The following is a 20,220-nucleotide window of genomic DNA, read 5'->3' as shown; positions in this document are numbered from 1 at the left end:
CCAGAAAGTATGGAGAGTGAAAAAGAGCATACGGTGTAAAACCAAAGTAATTTTCTTGAATTTGTATGTCCTCGAGTTTGTTTAATTAGTAGTGTTAGTTAGTCATAGCCAGTTCAGATGGAAAACATTAGTACTTAATGTGAAGAAGATTGAAAATGTGGAACACCCAATAAGCTGTGAAAAGTATTTCTAGAAAAATGAAGAGTCTTGCTTCTCTTTATGTTTTAAAAATTAAACTTTTAAAATCTACTTTTAAGGATTAACCAGTAAGGTGTAACAATCTCATTTTAAAATATTTTAAAACGTAAATTTTTCAAACATACAAAAAAGTTGAAAGAATTGTACAATGAATATCCATATACACATCATCTATAATACAAGCCATATTTGCTTTCTGTCTCTCTCTTCCTATATATATGTCTATTTGTATATACATTTTTTTCTCCACTGAATCGTCTTAAAGTAAGCTACAGACATCATGATACATCATCCTTAAATAACATTCTCCTACATAGCCACTGTACATTTATTATGGCACATTTTAAGTGTTCAAATTACTGTGTGTAGAAGGTTGCAAAAATATACATGAGATCTAGTTTACGGATGCCATTAAAGACAATCCACCACTGAAATTCATCAAGTACTCACTGATACGTGACCTCATTTTGGATGACTGATAGACAATATTTTGTGAGGGGACTTCTGTAGGATATAGTAGTAAATGTTAGTGTATTTTAAACTAGACTTCTAATGAGAATTGTAAGCTAATACACTTCTGATATTTCGCTTGGAAAGTAAGAAGATTTTCAGAGTAATTTGGTAATTTTGGAATCAGATACATTTAATATCTTCAACCATTTTTTGTTATTGTTGTTGATAAAGAAGCCTTCTCTGTTTATTTCCTAAGTTTAGAGTAGAACAGCGTTTCAGTGGAAAATCTCACATGCTGTTTTAGAGTGATTCACTGAACATATAGAAGAAAGTAATTTTCTGTCTTACGGTTTCTATCTCAGTGTTACAGAAAGCAGAACAAGTAGAGACAATTTACATTAGTGGTCTATATAACACTTGCTATCTACTGAATAATCCTTTGAATTTGTAGAAAAGTTAGGGCAAATGCCAAAGGAGACATACTTCCTTCATAGAAAAGAAAAAAAAAAGACGGTGTCTACACTGTAATTATTGCAGGTCCCATAATTTTTGTTCTTCCTTGCATAAAACCACTCACAATTAAAAAGGGTTTTTAAGTGTTAACATATTCTGTGAATATAAACCCTTACGTATCCTTACCATAAAGCAGCAGACATTAAAATATGCTCATATTAGTTTGCCTTTCAAGTGTGTTAATAGTGCTGAGCTAATTTGAGCACTTAAATTAAAACATTTTTTAATTAATTTAAAGGCCCCGTGGTATTATTGCTATTACTGCTAGGAAATTTTAGAAAATGCTTTTTAAAAACTTGACCAGTAATTTGAGTAGTTATAAAAATGGACTTTGTTTTTCTGGCTTTTGTAGCAAAACCACCCTTTTCTATTACAAGTAATGTCAAATGAAGCACCTTTTGACTTAGGAATCTACACCAAAATATGAAATAATTTATTCTCGTGCCTCAGATCGATGGAGCACTCGTTGCATAGATTTAACGTTTTTGATCATGAAAAATAATAATCATGTACCAATGTATACCCATAACTTAGGTTTGATCCCTAATTGTGTTGAATTATTATTAGGATAATATTGAACATCAAAGCCCCTGTTGTCCTTTTCAAATGATCTTTTATGTAACTGAATGGTCATAGAAACAAATTGAAAACACATTTGTATAGACAGTAATTTATAACAACCAAAGCTATAAATAGTAATTAATAATAATTTTATAACTACCAAAACAGTTTATTAAAGGAAAGGACTGGGACATTTAGTCTGTTTTACAGTACCTAATACCAGTACTCACTTAAATAATCTTATCCTTCACACGCTTTTCACTAATTGTAATTTTTAAATTTTTATTTATTTATTTATTGCGGTACGCGGGCCTCTCACTGCTGTGGCCTCTCCCGTTGCGGAGCACAGGCTCCGGACGCGCAGGCTCAGCAGCCATGGTTCACGGGCCCAGCCGCTCCGCGGCATGTGGGATCTTCCCGGACCGGGGAACGAACCTGTGTCCCCTGCATCGGCAGGTAGACTCTCAACCATTGCACCACCAGGGGAGCCCAATTGTAATTTTTTTTGATCAAAATAATCTGTATTTAGTTTTGAATTTCTCATTTATACTCAACATTTTCCCTCCATGCCAAAAACATATTTCTTTTAAAGCGCTGCCACATTCATTGCTTAATTTGCTCTTTTGACATCTCTGTACAGTGATTGGGGCCAGGATCACACTCCCCGTTTTCTAGGTGAGGAAGCTGAGGTCACACCTGCTGAGTAAGTAGTGAAGCCAGGGTTAAAGCCTGGAATGTCAACTGTATCCCCCAGTTCTCTGTATGGTGATGGTGGGGGAGAAAATGTCTGGGAGAGAGGAATGGCTTTAAATGAGTAAAGGCCTGTAGTGTTAGGCCACCCAGCTTCTGGATAGGCTTTCATCTGGTCTCATGATGGAACATTAAAATGCTGCCTCTGTGTTGCTGCTTCACAGCTATGTTCAGGTATTGACAATTGAGGGGATTAAATTAGCAGTGCTACCTTCTCAATGACATTCAATTAAGAATGTATCTTTTTTTTCTCCTTTAAGGGCATTTTCACTGTGTAAGAAAAAATGTGGCCTGCAAACATTTTAGTTTTTTATTGAATTGCTTGCCTTTAGATTACACAGATACAATATTGCTATTACTAATTATTTCTTTTCTGCAGCCAGATTTCACATTTTATGTTCTGGTTAAAAGTCAGTGAATTGGCAAACCAAGTCATCCTTTTTTTTTTATCACATGAGACACCAAATTACCTCCTGTGGTGGCAGACTATTTGAGAGAGAGAGAGAGAGAGAGAGAGAGAGAGAGAGTGAGAGAGTGTGTGTTTCTGGGGGTCAGCACTGGCCCTTTTCTGTTTTTGAAGGATAATGGCAGAAAAGGTTGTCCCCTGGGGACTCTGTTCGGGGGGCTGGAGATGGAGAGCTTCCCAGCATGCTCTGGGCAGGTGCGTCATCCTCTGCCCCTTTGGCAGTGCTGCTGCCTGGCTGCTTCCCCTTCCGCAGGCCCCTCTGGCTTCCACTCCTTCCTTTGTTGTTACCCTGACCTGGATGGCACTGACTCACAGGACCTCCCCATTACTTCCTGGGTGGAGGCCGCTTGGTGCTTACTAAATGACCAGCCTGACCACTCTTCTCTGGCTGTTGGGAGGAGAAGGGTTCTGATCTTTGAGTCACATCATGGAGAAACATGGATCATTACATTTGAAGGCAGGGATTCATCCATGTTATTGTGAATGGATGGACAAATTCAAATTAGGCTTTACTGGAACTCCAGAGAAACATGTTTTTGTCTTTTGACTTAGTGTAGTCATGAGGCAAACGCTGTTATGTTTGGTACAAGATGTGTGTGTGCGGAGGTGGGTGGTTTATGCATACCTTTTTTTTTAAATTGAAGGATAGTTGATTTACTTTTTTTGGATTATGCATATCTTGATAATTTCGTAAAAGGCTGCTACTTCCTTCCCCTTATCCAGTGCTTTCCTCTCTGTTTTCTGTTCTCATTGGCTTGTGACATCTTTCCAGATGAGCAGGCGGTGATAGAAAACTCATTTGGGTTGAAGTGCTGGTGTCTGTGTTTAAGCCATCATGCAAAAAGGATTGGCTGGAGTTTAGATGGAACCTGGAAATACCCGAGTGCCTATGGGTGGAGGGATTTAACATTCTGCCTTGTCTGAAGGAGTAACTTCCCATCTCCTTTCCCCCTGCTGCAGGCATCCCAAGGTCCAGAGAGCTGGCAGTGGGGAGAGGTGGTCCATGGTGAGGGCAGGGCTAAGGGCCATGAGAGAGGAACTTGCTTTTGTTGGCCACTGACAACGTTAGGGGTCTGGCTGAGTCTGGGCCATCTGTTTACCACCTGTGACTTTTACTCTGGGAAGTTATATTGCACTAGGATCATGATTTTGTTTTTTGAAAAGCACAGTATCATTCGAAGCAACCTGCAAGGGAAAGGCATGGGCTTTTGTGTCAGATGGATCCAGGTTCGAATATGCGTTGCTGCATAATAGCTGTGAGACTTTGAGCACAGCTCTATTCCTTTGACCCTCTGTTTTCCCATCTGTGAAATGGCGACATTTGCACACACCTTTGAAGGACCGAGGGGGATTAAATGAGATAATGTATGTATAGCACAGTACCTGGCAGAAAGCAGATGCTCAAAATATATTAACTGTTGTTATTAGCTCTTGCCAATTATGTGACGTCAACTGAAATACTTTGGAAGGAGATGAATAATTCCCTCTTTAACTTGGATTTCAAGATCCTCGAATCCACAAATTTAAGTGTTTATTTTCTTTCCCCTCCCCAGTCCTTCCATTTACACCCCTCCAAGCATTGTGCTGTTTGTGTGTGGTGGCTTCTATAGTTTGATTAAGCTCACCCTGTTTTTCACTGGATGCTCTAGAGGGAGCTGAGATTTCTGCTTGGATGGAGGTAAGCCAGCATTTACCAAGTGCCTTATTTATACCAGGCAAGGTAGAAGGTGCCTTACATGGTGAAATGGTGTTTACAAGGAAAAAGAGTGTTCTAAGAAACTAAGCTTTTATCAAATTTCTGAGGTTAATTTTGTTGGAACCAGTGTTTTGTCAATTTTTCCAAGTCAGTAATTATAATTTAAAGTGAATAAAACCTGCGACAGTGGCATTTTTGATGATCAGTGGAGGCTTTTGTATGTTCCCTATCTCTCTACATGGACTGGGTATGGCTATGTCACCAGTGTTTTACAGAGGATGGCAGATTGCAATGATTTATTGCGTGTATACATGAAGCAGAAGTCTTGGCTTCTCTTGAGTAGTTTACAATTTAGTTGACAAAACAAAAGAGTTTCATTTAAATATTTAAGAACTCAGATTAGTCTAGTTTGAAATGATATGGTACACTTGCACTATTTGCTAAGGGTACAGAAATCAAAGGAGCTTGAAATGAAGGTGGAGGTGTCAGGGAAGGAGTAGAATTTTAAGGGCTGGACAGAAGTGGGATCTTTTGAGATGAAACAATGACTTCCACACATTTGTCCCATTGTTCTTTTTCCATAAGTATTTCTGTGACAGTCACTCTAAAAATTCGATTCAGCTGTGCTTGTCTCACTGCTCTTGTCTACGCTGGGTTTCTTTCTTCTTTCTTTTTTTTTTTTTTTGCGGTATGCGGGCCTCTCGCTGTTGTGGCCTCTCCTGTTGTGGAGCACAGGCTCCGGATGCGCAGGTTCAGCGGCCATGGCTCACGGGCCCAGCCGCTCCGCGGCATGTGGGATCTTCCCAGACCGGGGCACAAACCCGTGTCCCCTGCATTGGCAGGCGGGCTCTCAACCACTGCGCCACCAGGGAAGCCCAAAGCTGGGTTTCTTTCTGTCTCTACCTTTTTACCTGAACTTTTTTTTGTTGGAACTGAGCGTGTTCCATCAGGATTGGAAACTATTTTCCCCAACGCTCTTACCTTTCCCAAATGAGTACTAGTATATCTTCAACATGTTCATCTGACTTTAATAATAAATATATATATTTTTAGCATCCAGGCATAGGACATAGTTTTTAAAGTTTTAAGGGATGTCAGTATTCTGAATTGAACTTAAAATCTTATTGAAATGAATACACAGTGGCACCACAGTGGTATAATGGTTGTATTTTTTAAATTATTTGTAGGAAGTAAATGTGAGATATACATTAGGACAACAAACAGAAGCAGAATGGAGGAGAGGGAGGTGCAAAGAAGCTATGTGGCCAGCTCCAGATTTGCAGAACCGGAAGACCTCCCCAGTGCTGCGTTTGACATTGTAATCCTACTATTAGAATATGATGCAGCCTAACCCCTAGGCTTCTTACTTAGATGTTTCAAACTCTGATAACCATAGGGATGTTTTACAAGATATTTGAAAAATGTGTTATGAAATGAGATATCACTACATTTTATTATGCAATATAGCATATTAGTTAAGGGTTTGGGCTCTGGGTCTGTTGCCTATTTAAATCCCAGCGCTGCCACTAACTCTGTGATTGTGAGCAAATTCCTAACTTCACTGTCTTTTTTTTAATCTGTAAAATGCGGGTAATAATTATATCTACCTCATAGAGTCATTATGAACATTAAATGGATAATGTGTGAGGTTCTTGGCACTGTGCTTGATTACAAAGTAACGTGGGATAAGTGTGAATTATTAGGGTGATTATTTCAGTGAAATTAAATAGGATAATTTTTGGCCTGCCAGTAAACACAGAATAAACGTCTGTGAGTCTTTGGGCTGAAGGAGGGAAAGCACAAGTCTTCAGAAGGCCGAGGGTTGCCCAAGAATAAGTCACCAAACATTCTGAGGCATCTGGAAGGGACTGTGAGACCATCCTTCAGTTGGTTAGTGCTAATAGGTCTTTAAGCATTTATAAATGATTTATTGAGCACCTATTATGTGTCAGGCACAGTGCTAGGTTCTGAGGACATCAAAATGAACAAGACAATATCTGCAGGAAAAAGAAATAAGCACAAGTCCAAGCAATAGCCTACCTTGATTTCTCCATAGGTTTGCTGATGACTGAGATTCCTTCCTGGAGGGAAGTGCTTCCATCCACAATTAGAAGGAAGAGGGCCCAAAGTACCTTGGGACTGTTAGGGCACCCCTGGGGAATAAGCTTGCAGGGGCAGTCAGACTCCCCTCTGGTTAGATGGTGGGGAGGGAGAGGATGCAGGCCCCTGGAGAGAGGGCTGTGTGTGTGTGTGTGTGTGTGTGTGTATGGAGATCATGATTGGCAGCAAGGTAACCGATTGCAGGCTAAGAAGTCCAATTTTAATTCTCACAAGGACATTACCCAGGGCAGGTCCTGGGTATCTCATTACCTGAGCCAGAGAGAGAGAGCAGTTGTGCCCAGGTTGACTTTTGTCCTGTTGGAATGATGTTGAGTAGATTTTTGTTCTGCTTTGAATGTGAGTTTTGAATATTTTGTGGGGCTGACTTCTAATAGGATTATGCATCTGAGCACATTTTAAATTGAAGAATCTCTCTAGAGTCAAAATAGTCTTTGCCGATTTATTACGTTTTTAGGAAGTGTTGCTAATTATTTTAGGTTAATATAATTAAACTTTTCTTTTGTAAAGGGAAATTCCCAGGCATTGCTGCTGCCTTACCCTGGAGAGACTGGAAGATGATTGTCAGCTGCAAGCTGAAGGAGGGGTGGGAAGGTGCTCTTGTTTGTTGCCAAGCTTAGAAAGTTTGGGGAATAAGAAGGACTCGCATTTGAGAGGCGGTTATTTTGTGCCAGAGGCTCAGAGAGGCCAAGTGACTTAGCCAATATAACACAGCTCAAGAGTGAGCATACCAACCCAGGGCCCAGACTCCAGAGCCCATCCAATTTCCTCTTTGGTATGCTGTTTTTAAGCTGGTAACATTGTACTAGGGTGAACCATATGAAATTGCCATTTCTGTATATTGAAATAGTCCAAAATTGGCAATTTTATGATTCCACCTATTGCTCAGGAAGTAATAGGATGTTTTGCAGAGATTTTACCAAGGTCTATGGATAGTTCACTCTCTTGTTCAATATGGGGTCTCCATTGCTTCCCAGAACCAGTCAGCTGCCATGCAGTATGCTCACTTCCAGGCCCCAGCCCATCTCCCCTCCACCAGTTTAAGCGCCAACAGTCATGACATGTTCACAAAACAGCAGTCCAGAAGCATCACCTGTAGACCATTATTTTATTTAGAACATCTAATATTTTACCAGGACTCAAATGCAAGCTGCTGTCTTTACTAGAAGGATATCTTTCCTTTGATTGATTGCTAAATAGATAGAGCTTGTGAAAGGATCTCTTTCTTTTTTTCCCTGGGATTTCTTGTTCAAACAGAATTTGTTGTATCCACATCAGTAAAGCCGTGCTAATATGGGCTGCTGGCCAGATCGTGGAAATAACCTCATTATGTTGAACTGGATGTCATAATGGTACCCATTAAAGTGGGATTCTCTCTGTGTTTGTACTTTTAAATCCAAGTCCCTTGCCACTTTTTACATCTCTCTGAGAAGAGCAACATTCTCTAGTAATGCAATCTGAGAATGTGCTGGCTCTCTCCTCCTCCTACTGAAAACCACGATAAAAATAGAATCCTGGTTTCAGAGCATTTTTAGGGGTTTGTGGCTTGCTTCTGCTCCTCGGTCATTCATTTCACTCTCTGCGCTTGTGATGACTGTAATGTGTTCTGGTGGCTGAAGGTAAGGACCCACGAGATTTACTTCTTTCAACACTCCCATTAATTGATATCGGTGTCCAAATATACGACAGGAAAAGAGCAGCATTTTTTTCCCTCCAGAACACAGACCTACTAGAGAATGGACTTGAGGATATGGGGAAGGGGAAGGGGAAGCTGTGACAAAGTGAGAGAGTGGCATGGACATATATACACTACCAAACGTAAACTAGATAGCTAGTGGGAAGCAGCCGCATAGCACAGGGAGATCAGCTGAGTGCTTTGTGACCATCTAGAGGGGTGGGATAGAGAGGGTGGGAGGGAGGGAGATGCAAGAGGGAAGAGATATGGGAACATATGTATATGTATAACTGATTCACTTTGTTATACAGCAGAAACTAACACACCATTGTAAAGCAATTATACTCCAATAAAGATGTAAAAAAAAAAAAAAAAGCCGTTAAGAGACTAGTAACGTCACAGCATTTCTATTAGCTGTTGAAATCTTGCTACAGTCCTGGCAAAGTGAAGTATTTGTTGTGCTGGCTTTGGGTAATGGACCCCTGCAGGGTTACAGCTCAGAAATGCTGGAAGGATGAAGCCCACAAAAGGGAGGGCAGAATGGGTGTCAATCTCATTCCTGCAATTAAAGCAGTTCAAGAAATAGCAAAGTGCAGGGTGGTATTTATTGTGAGGGTTAATTGAAAACCAGGGGAAAATATTTAGAGACGCTACATGGCATTTCACATTGTAATCTCTTTTCTATTTGTGTCTTATCTTGTTGACTCAATAGGACCTTCATTATAAACAAATTTCTATCATTAGAATTAGCTTAATTTCTGTGACTGTAATTAAGAGGATGATAAGAAATGTTGTAGAGCATAGTCCTCTCTGCTGAAAACTGGGCATGTTTCTTGCATTCACTCCGCAAGTATTTCCCCAGTGTCTACCACATGCCAAGCTCTGTGGTAGGACTCTGGTATGACCAAGACAGACAAGGTTCCTACCCTCATGGAGCATAAATTTTAGTGGGAAGAAATAGATAGTACTTATAAACAAGTAAATATGTTGTATAATGTCAGGAAATGAGGGGGAAAAAATTAAGGGACAAAGAGATGAAAGTGGTCAGGGAAGTCCTCTCTGAGGACTCTTAAATGAAGGGAGGGAGGCAGCCATACCAAGACCTGCAGGGAGAATATTTCCAGCAGTGGGAAGCAAGTGCAAAGGTCCTGAGGTGGCAATCAGCTTGACAGGTTGACAAATGGAGGAGGTCACTATGGCTGGAGCAGAGAAAGAGAGGGGAAGAACAGAAAAAGAGGATGCTAGAATAGGCAGAGTCAGATCATATTGGGTCTCAAAGGCTTTGGGAAGCCATTGGAGAGTTTTGAGCCAAAGGCATGGCATAAAGTAATTTAAGCTTTGAAAGGATCATCTGGCTGATGTGGAGAATAGGCTTTGGGGTGGGTGATGGGAAGAGGCAGGGAGACCAGTTAGGAAATGATTGTAATTGCCTAGATGAGGGAAGATGATGGCTTGAAAGAAGGAGGTTGTGGTGAAGGATCAGATTCAGGATGTTTTGTTTTGTTTTGTTTTGTTTTTTAATTTATTTATTTTTTTAATTTTATTTGGCTGCGTTGGGTCTTTGTTGCTGCACATGGGCTTTCTCTAGTTGTGGCGAGTGGGGGCTACTCTTCGTTGCGGTGCGTGGGCTTCTCATTGCGGTGGCTTCTCTTGTTGCGGAGCACAGGCTCTAGGCACACGTGCTTCAGTAGTTGTGGCACATGGGCTCAGTAGTTGTGGCTCGCATGCTCTAGAGCGCAGGCTCAGTAGTTGTGGCACATGGGCTTAGTTGCTCCATGGCATGTGGGCTCTTCCTGGACCAGGGCTCGAACCTGTGTCCCCTGCATTGGCAGGCGGATTCTTAACCACTGCACCACCAGGGAAGCCCCAGATTCAGGATGTTTTGAAGGTAGACCAATGGGGTTTGCAGGTGGACTGGATATGAGTTTTGAAAAAAATAGGAGTCAAGAGCAGCACCTAGGTTTTTAGTCTGAGCCACTTGAGTGAATCATGGGAAGAAGTAGATTTGTAGGAAAGGGCAGCAACCAAGGGTTGTGTGTGGACATGTTTAGTCTGAGTTGCCTGCTATTCATCAGAGTGGAAACACCAGGTAGGCAGTTGGATCTGGGTGTCTTGGAGTGAGGAGGTCTGAGCTGAAGATGAGGGTCATCAGCATATGGAATTTAAAGCCAGTGGAGGGGCTGAGATCACTAGGGAGTGGGTGTTAATAGAGAAGCAGCCTGAAGACCAAGCCCTACAGCTCTGAGTGGTTTAGGGTCTGCAGGAATAGGAAGTGCCCAAGAGGAGGCTGAAAGGAAGCAAACAGTCAGGGATGGGAATAGTTTGGTGAAATATATGCAGTCAGGGCAGGCCCTGGGGAAAGTGTGAATTTTGTCTTTGGAATGTTCCCTCCCTTTTCAGTGGTTTTCCATCTTCTCTGTGATGCCCTTTCTTTCAACTGATTCTTTTAGTTTCTCTCATCCCTGATAACAACTGCTCTAGTTCTCAAAGTGTGGTCCCCTGACTGGCAGCATCAGCACCATCCAGGAGCTTGTTAAAAAATGCAAATTGTGGGCTCTACCCTAGACCTACAAATGAGAAACTCTAAAGAGTGGAGCCCAGCAAGCTGTGTTTTAATACATTTTTCATGTGCTTCTGATGCATGCTGAAATTTGAGAATCACTGCTCTAGAGAAAGAAGCTGATAAACTGAATCAATGAAAAATAATAGATGAGGCTTACCCTATTATCCTTTTCTGAGCCATCTGTCTAAAGCCAAAGAAATAAATGTCTAACAACAGGTATTGAGCATCAACCACTAGACCATTCTTGAGACATCTTCATGGGAGCCAAGGAAACATCTCCAGCCCTAAAAATAATAAAAGCAGGCAGCTGACTATCCTGTCTTTAGTAGTAGGCTCTATTTATAACTATATATTCTGTAGAGTATTATACAAGCTCTCTGACTCCAAATATGGCAACAATGAAAAATTTGGCATTTCAGTGGGCAATTCAAAATCTCTAGCAACAATTCAGAACTTATTTTGTTAAAACACAACTTATTTACCAGGCAATTTAAAATATCTGAATACCAAGGCACATAATAATGATAATGATAATAAAACATTTGTTGAATTGTGAATTCTTATTCATAAAATACATCTCAAATTTATTTTAGCTGTTTAAATAATAGAGTTTACTGTATATTTAGTTAAGCATTACAGTAGTAAAGACTTAAGGAGATTAGAAATAAATGAATCCAATTAAAGAACACATCTGTGAGATTTGATATGTCCTAGGTATGAATGAACTGTTTGCACAGCAACTGTAAAGAAACCGTTAAATGATTAACTATCTAGAAGAGGTTTAATCAAGAATAAATGCTATAGGACATATTTTAAAATATTTAAGTTAAACAGATGAAGACTTTGTGCATTTGAAAACATCGCATCATGCCATCATTTTTTGCTGCATCTTTTCCCAGGGAGTTCAAAGACTGAGGTTCCACTTTTCTGTGATCTGCAGACATGCCAGGGCCTTGTGTTGTGTAGGAAAGGGCAGAGCTTCCAACAGTGCCATGAGGTTTGGCTTTGTGGGGCCTCCTCACACACTGTGGGGAATTGGGGGACCCTGAGATCTTGAGGATAGGATCCCAGTGTTGGGGAAAGATTATTTCTTCGTGATTACAGGTATTTTTCTGTTCCTGGAGTTTGTGTGGAGTTGAAAACAGGAGGTGTGCTCTTTCACCCTCTCTACCAGAGGATTTTAGGGTTTAGGAATCAGCTTTGTAAGGGTCAGAAGAACTACGTGAGAAAGCTATTCCTGTGAGAATAGAACCTCAGCCAAATATAAGGTGTTAGGTGATGGATTCCCCCATCACATATCTATCTTAGATATTGGAAGAGTTCTAAAGAGAACATATATTTGAAAGACATCAGCTTAATAATTGACAGTGAAGGTGAGAGGGATGGACAGAGAGAGTGGGGAGGTGAGACAGAATGCAAAGAGATGGAAAAGAGGGGGCCAGAATAACATGTGTGCATTTTATTTTCTATTTGTGAAAAATTTTAAATGTAAGAAAAACTTGGTTATATTAATATCATTTTTTTCTTTCTTTATATTTGGCTTTTTTTTCCCTCCAGAAGTGGGCTAAAATTAGGGATTCTCCTGGGAAAGGAGACCGACCATTTTTAATTTACGCCTTTGATGAAAGAGGCAGCACATTTTGCATTTAATTTATTCGAATCCAACTTTTAAAGTCCACCTCAAGAAAATAAGAAACAGCACAGCTATAAGATCAATAGGATTTGGAACTTAGACCGGGAAGGTTCACAAACATACCTAAAACTTTAGTAGCTAGATATAGAATGAATTCTGAATGTAAAAAATTAAGTTCCTCAGAACAAGAAATGTGGCCCCAAAGTAGGGTTTATGCCATTTAAACAATGACAAATATGTCATCTATAACTCATATGAAACTAAATTGTTTTAAGAAGCTCTGTGGCAAGACTTTCTTTTTTTCAGTTATAAGTAATATTTTAAGTTATAGTCTCCAAAGAAGGAAACATAAAGTCCTATAGTTCACTTGAAAGCCTTCAGAGACAGATAATTCTGTAAGGTAGGAAGGGTGGAAAATAGATCAGAAAGTAAGTGAAATGTACAGGCACTAAGAGAGCATAAGGTCATTTGGACATTTAAAAATTATAAATGGTGCGCATGAGAAGTTGAACCTATGGGAAAAGAAGTTTAGTAGTGCTTTCTGTCTTTTGTAATTTAACATTCACAAAGAAGTAACCCTGGATATATAAGGAAAAGAAATTGGGGAACCATTTCACAATGAGGTAGGAGTGCCTGAAATTTGCCTCAATTAGTGTTTCTTTTTCAATAAATGTTTTTGTGATTATAAAAGTCATACATGTTTATTATAGAAAAAACTAAGATAATGTGGAATGGTATAAAGAGAATGCAAAGAACATCATTAATTTATTTTCCAGATCTCCTGGAAAATAACATTTTTAGTTAACATTTTAGTTTTTTGCCTCCCACTATGGTACATGCATATACATGCCTATACAGTACATGTTGATTTAAAAAGAGAAAAATTTTCACATTGTCAATAGTATTTTTCACATTGTTAGAGTAAAAAAAAAATGAATGACTGCATAATATTTTATCACATTAGTAGGCCATAATTAAGTAATGCTTCTATTGTTGGTTCTTCCTATTTGTTTATAATTAAATACAGGAAATTATGCTGATAAACACCCTTATATATAGACTTTTGATACTCATCTCTGATTATTTTCATAAGATATATTCCTAGAGGTGGAATTACTGGATTTAAGGTATGAACACTCCTAAGACTCTTGATAAACATTGCTAGTTCACTGTCTTAGCAGTAGAATATAGAAATACCCATTTATTTCACCTTGCCTTCATTGAGATTTTTTGTCATTTAAAAAATCTTTGCCAATTTGAAAGGCAAGAATGACATCTGGTAGCTGCCTTAATTCACACAGGTTAGTAGTAGTGAGGCAAAACCTTTAAAAAATTATTTCTCAGCAATTTGTACACTACTTAATCCTTTTCATATTTTTCTATTGCAGAGATATTGTATTCGTTAGTGATTTTTAAAAGTGTTTCTCTGAATGTTTAAAGCACTATTCCTACTCACCCCTTCATTACAACTGTAATGGTTCCAAAGACATGGTTGAGGATGAAATTAATTTAGTATTCTAGTTTGCCTAAATATCACATATGCCATGCCTGAATTATACCTTGATAAAAAATAAGTGCATTTAATTAATATACATACCACTAAAACGGTAGCATATGATTTGTTTCTTTGACTTAAGATTGCACAGAATTTCAGAATGATCATTATTAATTATAATCTGGGAATTTAAGAATCCCTCACATAAACTTGCTTACTTAGCAGACATTCCTTTCTTATTTATGTAGAAAAGTTTGCCAGTTTTTTGAAGTTTTGGTCATTCGGATTGGAGTAGAGTAAGTTTATTGCAATGAGAATTATTTTGTTAATCACTTGCAGGTGAGCATCTGTTCTCTGTAAGATATTTGTGCTAGACAGTAAACAGAGACTATTAGAAGAGAAGGAATTTAAGATATGCCATTCACTGTGAGACAGATTTACAAGTGCCAGATGAGCGGTGGGACAGTGACTGGTAGAGGAGTTCAGAGGAGGGAGCAGGGAGAGACCACTGTGACCAATGGGGAGAAGGAAACAAAGTCAGATGCAATATGGTGACAGGTCTGGATTTAACTATATTTCAACTTACGTCGTGGGTTTGTATGAAGGTGTTACACTAACCCTGTTGTGAGGATGGTTGGTCTTGCCATATCTTACATTATAGTTTTTGACTTACTTTTTGGTTGTTGTTGTTTGTTTACATCCCTGTCTTTCCTTTTTGAAATCACAATGTGATAGTAAACCTCATTCACTATCATGTAATACTCTCACATACGAGAAGGGTAAGTCATCCCTTACCCTTGTGAGGCCATCCACTCCATAGCATGTTGGATGAAACCTACAAAATGGAGGAGAAAGAGGTTTCTAGGCAATGTTTATGTAAACCCCAAGACTTTGGGGAACTACTAAAATCACCAAATCAAATGGAGAAAACCACAAGGGGCAAACACAAATCCACTTATTAGTATGAGACTATTACATTTCCACGGGTGCCTTAGCCTAATTTCCCAGCAGATTGTCTAAGTCTGTGAGCCCCTCACAGTATGGAATCCTCCTTATCAGCTATCTCTGCTGGGCTCTGTGGGAGCCTGAAAATGAAACAGAAAGTAGGTCTCTCTGCTGCAGAGGTTTACCCAGTGGCCAGGCAGTAACTCTGCCAGAATATAAAGAAGGTCATGCACTTCGTGTAACAGCGACTCTAGAATCCAATTAAAAAGTTTAGTATAAGGCACAGTCATTCCTACTTAATCCGATCATGGTTTAATGCAATCCTTTTCTTATTTCAGTCAGCGCCTTTGGAGCCAAATCAATTGTATGTCTTTGTTTCCATGTTTTCCTCGGTAATTTGATCACCTTCAGCCGTTAAAAAACAAAAAAAGCTCAATTGGGAAATCTGGCAACATCTTTTACGAATTGCCACATTACATAAAGTCAACAAACTCCAGAACAGCCAGCTCCCAAACTGACATGACAGAAACAAAAATTCAGTGGAAACAAAAGCAGAAAAGGGTAAGGCAGAGTTGAAGAGGGAAATTCTTGCAAAGAATCTTGACTCAGCATGAGCTGATCAAATACTGTTGATTACTTCTCTGTATACTCATTCCAACTCACTTGAAGGCCGTACATATGTTGGTGCTGCTGTTGGCATCATGGATGCCAGTCTCCCAGTCAAAATGATAGACATAATATTGATGCATTTCTCTGAAGCTGACAGTACCTTTCAGCAGTGAAGACACCTTTCATTTGCTTTGCAAGGGCATCACAGTGAGCTTCCCATATGGCACTTTGGCATTTACCTTGTGAGTGGTCATGGAATATTGCTTAAGGAAAGGCTGAGAAGGCCAATGATGCAAAAATAGCCCCTTTTTTTCTATTGGAATTTGAGTAATTCCAAATATGTACATGGCTATTATAAAGTTTAGAGTAGACTCAGATGGTTAATTCTGCAAATTGAATGATTTCTGACTGTCCATAATGGAATAAGAGGATTACTTTGGTCTGTGTAAATATGGGTGAGATTGACAAGCTGCAAGTCCTAGTGATTGCAAATTACCCATTTCACATAGTTTTCAGAGCCTAGGTACCTGAGGCTGTCTATGGCGCTGGTACAAGTCATTAAAAAAAGAACAGAAAAAAAGTAAATTGAAAAATATGCCAAATGGCATATGTCACAGTTCCTCTTTCAATATGCCAGTCATATCTGAGAGAACAGCATGAGCTGCCCTTGAGAGGGTTACCTATGGGGTCCTTAACATGGTCTGTGAGGTGCTTCTCAAGAAAGCTTGAGCAGGGCTGAGTCCTTCCTTTATTAAAGTCACCTAAGTCAAGCTCCTCATCATACTCATTTCAGAGTCTAAGTTCTGTGCACCCACGTATTTTATTTTGTCCCACTCCACAGGGAAGCACTGAACGGCTTTACTAGGCATACACCTAACTTTGAGGATGTGTGTGTATACCAGAATACACCTCACTGGGGGAAGGGGGAGAGGTAGGGCCAGACTCTTCTTTGTGTCTGAGTTTGGAGGAGGGAAATGGAACTCAGTAATGTGATTCCCATCAGCATCTAGACCTTTAATCTATACAAATGAAATACTCAATTTAATAGAATTCTAAAAGTAAAACAAATGCTTTGTTCTCAGTGAATCTGCCATGCAGAGTTGCTCTTGGCAGTACATCAACCGTACTTGAAATGTCTTTAAGTGGGTATTTTTTTATTGTGCTTTTCATCCTAACACATCTTTTGAGCTGTTAGAGTCTCGAACGGAGAAACAGGAGCTCCTCTCCGAATGCCAGGTCTGTCTTGCTCTATGGTCTTCATTTGCTGACTTAGCAATAAAGAACTTAATGAACTTAATAAATATGCTGGCCACGCTACAATAGAGTTTAGAAGCTAAAACGGAACAGAGCAAACGAAAATGAGTTTGGGATAGAAAGGAAAGAAATCCAGCATAGGGAAGTGTTTGTAATGAAATGTATTACCGTTGCTACCAAAGTGAAACTATCACTTTGGGGAAATCAGATGCCAAAAAGTGCCATCGAGGGTGGAAGTGAAGAAATAATACTATTTATTGAGCGTTTACTATGTTCTAGGTACTGTGCTATAAGCTTTCCACATAATATTTCATCTGAACCTCAGCACATCCCTGTGAATTTTAAGGAGGAAATTAAAGTCTAGACAGGTTGTCACACAGTAAGAGGCTCAAACTGTGATCTACCTGACTTCATGACCTTCTGCTTAATTTTGGTGGATTTGTTTTTGTATTTTTTGGTGCACCAGAACATTAATATCTTAACTGGTGTATCCAAAGTATAACTCTTTTTGTATTTATTAGCTTTTTCATGTGTATATGTAGAATTTTAAAGCATTTACTGGCTTTCAAATTTTATTTAAGCCTATTTAATTTGGAGTATTTTCTTCATTGGAAACTATGCAAAAATTTTGGAGAGACTTTTTCAGTAGTTGAGATGCATACTCTGGGGTCTGATAGTGTGCAAGAGAAAAGTGAATCCTTGTTTACTCTCTGCTTGTAGCCATGAAGTCTCTGTGCTGAAATGTTGCATTAAGAATGAGTTGACAAAAATGATTTGGCCAGTTTTCAGGGGTGCATGATTTTTGCTGTCAGTCTTAGGGACTGGATGGATACTCTGCTGCCCAGCAGACAGAAGTACATTTGACACAGAAGATGGTCAAGGATGGGGGCTCTACCTCCTGTCAGAGCCTAGCTTGCTCACTGTCATATCCATGTGATCTCAGGGCCAGGTGGGTCTGGGGACGCACAGCCCACAGGGGTCTTTTTCCCCAGAGAAAGGCTGTTGGGTTCCAAGTTATTAGTAGTCATTGAAGAAAACAGTCCTTTTTTAGTTGCATCCTTACCTGCTTCCTCTTCCATCTATGTGAACTATTGTGCAAAATGCCTTTGGAATAGAGTAGGTCTTGACTCTAATCTTCTAGGAACTTAGAATCCACCGGGAAAGATAAGACATAATCTCTTGAAAAATAAGATTAGAGGAGGAAAGAGATAAGCTTCTGGTTCCTTCCCCACTTCCCTCAGGAACTGGCCCTGGTGCCTTGGTCATGAGGGTAGTGACTTAGTCCTTCTGTTCATTGCTGTGTCCCCACGGCCACCACAAAGATGCTTAGTAAACACATACTGAAGGAATGGATGGGCTTAGCAGCTGGGAAGGGCTTCCTAGAGGCGAGTGGGATCTAAGATATTTCTTTATAAGAGGGGTTTTATAAGTATGTGTTGGAGCAGAGAGAAAATCAGGAAAGTATAAGGTCAGTTTGGGGAGAACTATTTTGGATGAAGTGAGGGGCTAATGAAGGAAAATTCTGAGATATTGTCAGAAAAATAGGTGGGCACCACATTTTGGCGGGCATTGAGGTTCTGACCAGGGAATGCTTAGAGCCTGTGCCATGTGTTGTCCTTGGGAGTCGATTAGAGCTTAGAGTGTATAGCAAACCAGTGATGTGATCAGACTCCCCAAGCCCAGGAGACAATTCCCATGCCTACCTTCTAAATTTTTTTTTTTTTGGCCGCGTGGCAGGTGGGATCTTAGTTCCCTGACCACAGATCAAACCCATGCCCCCTGCCATAGAGCGTGGAGTCTTAACCACTGGACCGCCAGGGAAGTCCCTACTTTCTAAATTTTTGTTATTCACATAGGTGAATTTATTTATTTATTTATTTACTTTCACTGAGTAGATGGACTGTTTGATAAGAAGCCATTGCAATTTGTTGACATCTATCACTACACTCCAGTTAGTTGCAGTGATATTATTGGACCTGTTTTAGCTGGTTTCTATTCCTGGTCACTTGAGGAGGAACCCCTTGCCTGAATTATACTTTTGCTTTTGCCAGATCTCTCTGTAGAAGAATGGGTAGGGAAAAGGAGAAGAAGGTTAATGAATATTCGCTGAACCATGGACATCTGCCAGTCACTTTTACATATATAATTTTATCAATTTGTTACACTGAATATAGCTATCTTAATCTGAAGAGCATTGAAAATGCATGGAAAATGATTGAAAAGGTGAACCCATTAGAGAAAGGAAAAATAAGATAAGAAAATATAAAGGAAGCCATGGAGTTTCTTGCCCAAAATGCCTGACCTGAGGACTTGTATACTTGCTAGAGGTGGTGACACATCAGACTTGGGCTCAGGGCTTTTTGACTTCATTGCAAAGAGGGAAACATGATGAATGATATGATTCACAGTGCTTGTGAGATAAAAAGAAATCAATTACTCAGGAGCAGCTCAGCTAGTTCTGGAACCTGAGAGAAAATTCTCCCACGAGTCCTCACAAAGAAGACTCTGAAACATTTTAGTCTGGCTGCCAGTGGGAAGGGGTGAGGAGTGAACTGAGACTCCCCGCTGCCTGGAAGCAGGCTGAGGTGGTAGCTGGGGGCAGGGCCAAGCTGTCATCTGTAGTCCCTCAATTCCTCAGCAATACCTTTGTAACGAACTTTCTGAGATACACTCTTTATCCCGGTCATATCACAGTCTGCAGTTATTATGTTTATTTGTTTATTATTTCTTCTCCCCAATAGATTGTAATCTGCACAAGGGCAGGGACTCTAAATGCCTTATTTATCCTTTCATCTCCATATAGCACAAAGTCTGGTATATATTAGGAGCCTAATAAATATTTACTGAATGAAGGAGTAAAAAGAACTGGTGGGAAAGTGTACCCTAAGGTAACTGAATTAGTTAGCCTGTTGAAAGGGATTTTTAAAAAATATATAATTTAATTAATTAATTTGTTTATTTATTTTTGGCTGCATTTGGTCTTCATTGCTGCGCATGGGCTTTCTCTAGTTGCAGCGAGCAGGGGCTACTCTTTGTTGCGGTGCACGGGCTTCTTGTTGTGGTGGCTTCTCTTGTTGTGAGCACAGGCTCTAGGCGAGCGCGGGCTTCAGTAGTTGTGGCACGTGGGCTCAGTAGTTGTGGTTTGTGGGCTCTAGAGTGCAAGCTCAGTAGTTGGGGCGCACAGGCTTAGTTGCTCTGTGGCATGTGGGATCTTCCTGGACCAGGGCTCGAACCCGTGTCCCCTGCATTGACAGGTGGATTCTTAACCACTGCGCCACCAGGGAAGTCCCG

At 39.9% G+C, this 20,220-nt stretch overlaps 1 protein-coding gene across 1 annotated transcript in view; it reads left to right on the top strand.

Moving 5' to 3' along the window:
- Positions 1 to 20,220, top strand: part of SIM1 (SIM bHLH transcription factor 1) — a gene marked incomplete at both ends in the record, with an annotated part of 65,918 nt that overhangs the window by 19,589 nt on the left and 26,109 nt on the right. The gene's annotated exons all lie outside the window — the stretch shown is intronic.

The sequence above is a fragment of the Hyperoodon ampullatus genome (genome assembly GCF_949752795.1).
Source record: "Hyperoodon ampullatus genome assembly, chromosome: 12".
Lineage (NCBI taxonomy): Eukaryota > Metazoa > Chordata > Mammalia > Artiodactyla > Ziphiidae > Hyperoodon > Hyperoodon ampullatus.
Note: the sequence above shows the minus strand (reverse complement) of the source record. Positions and strands in the feature narration are given on the sequence as shown.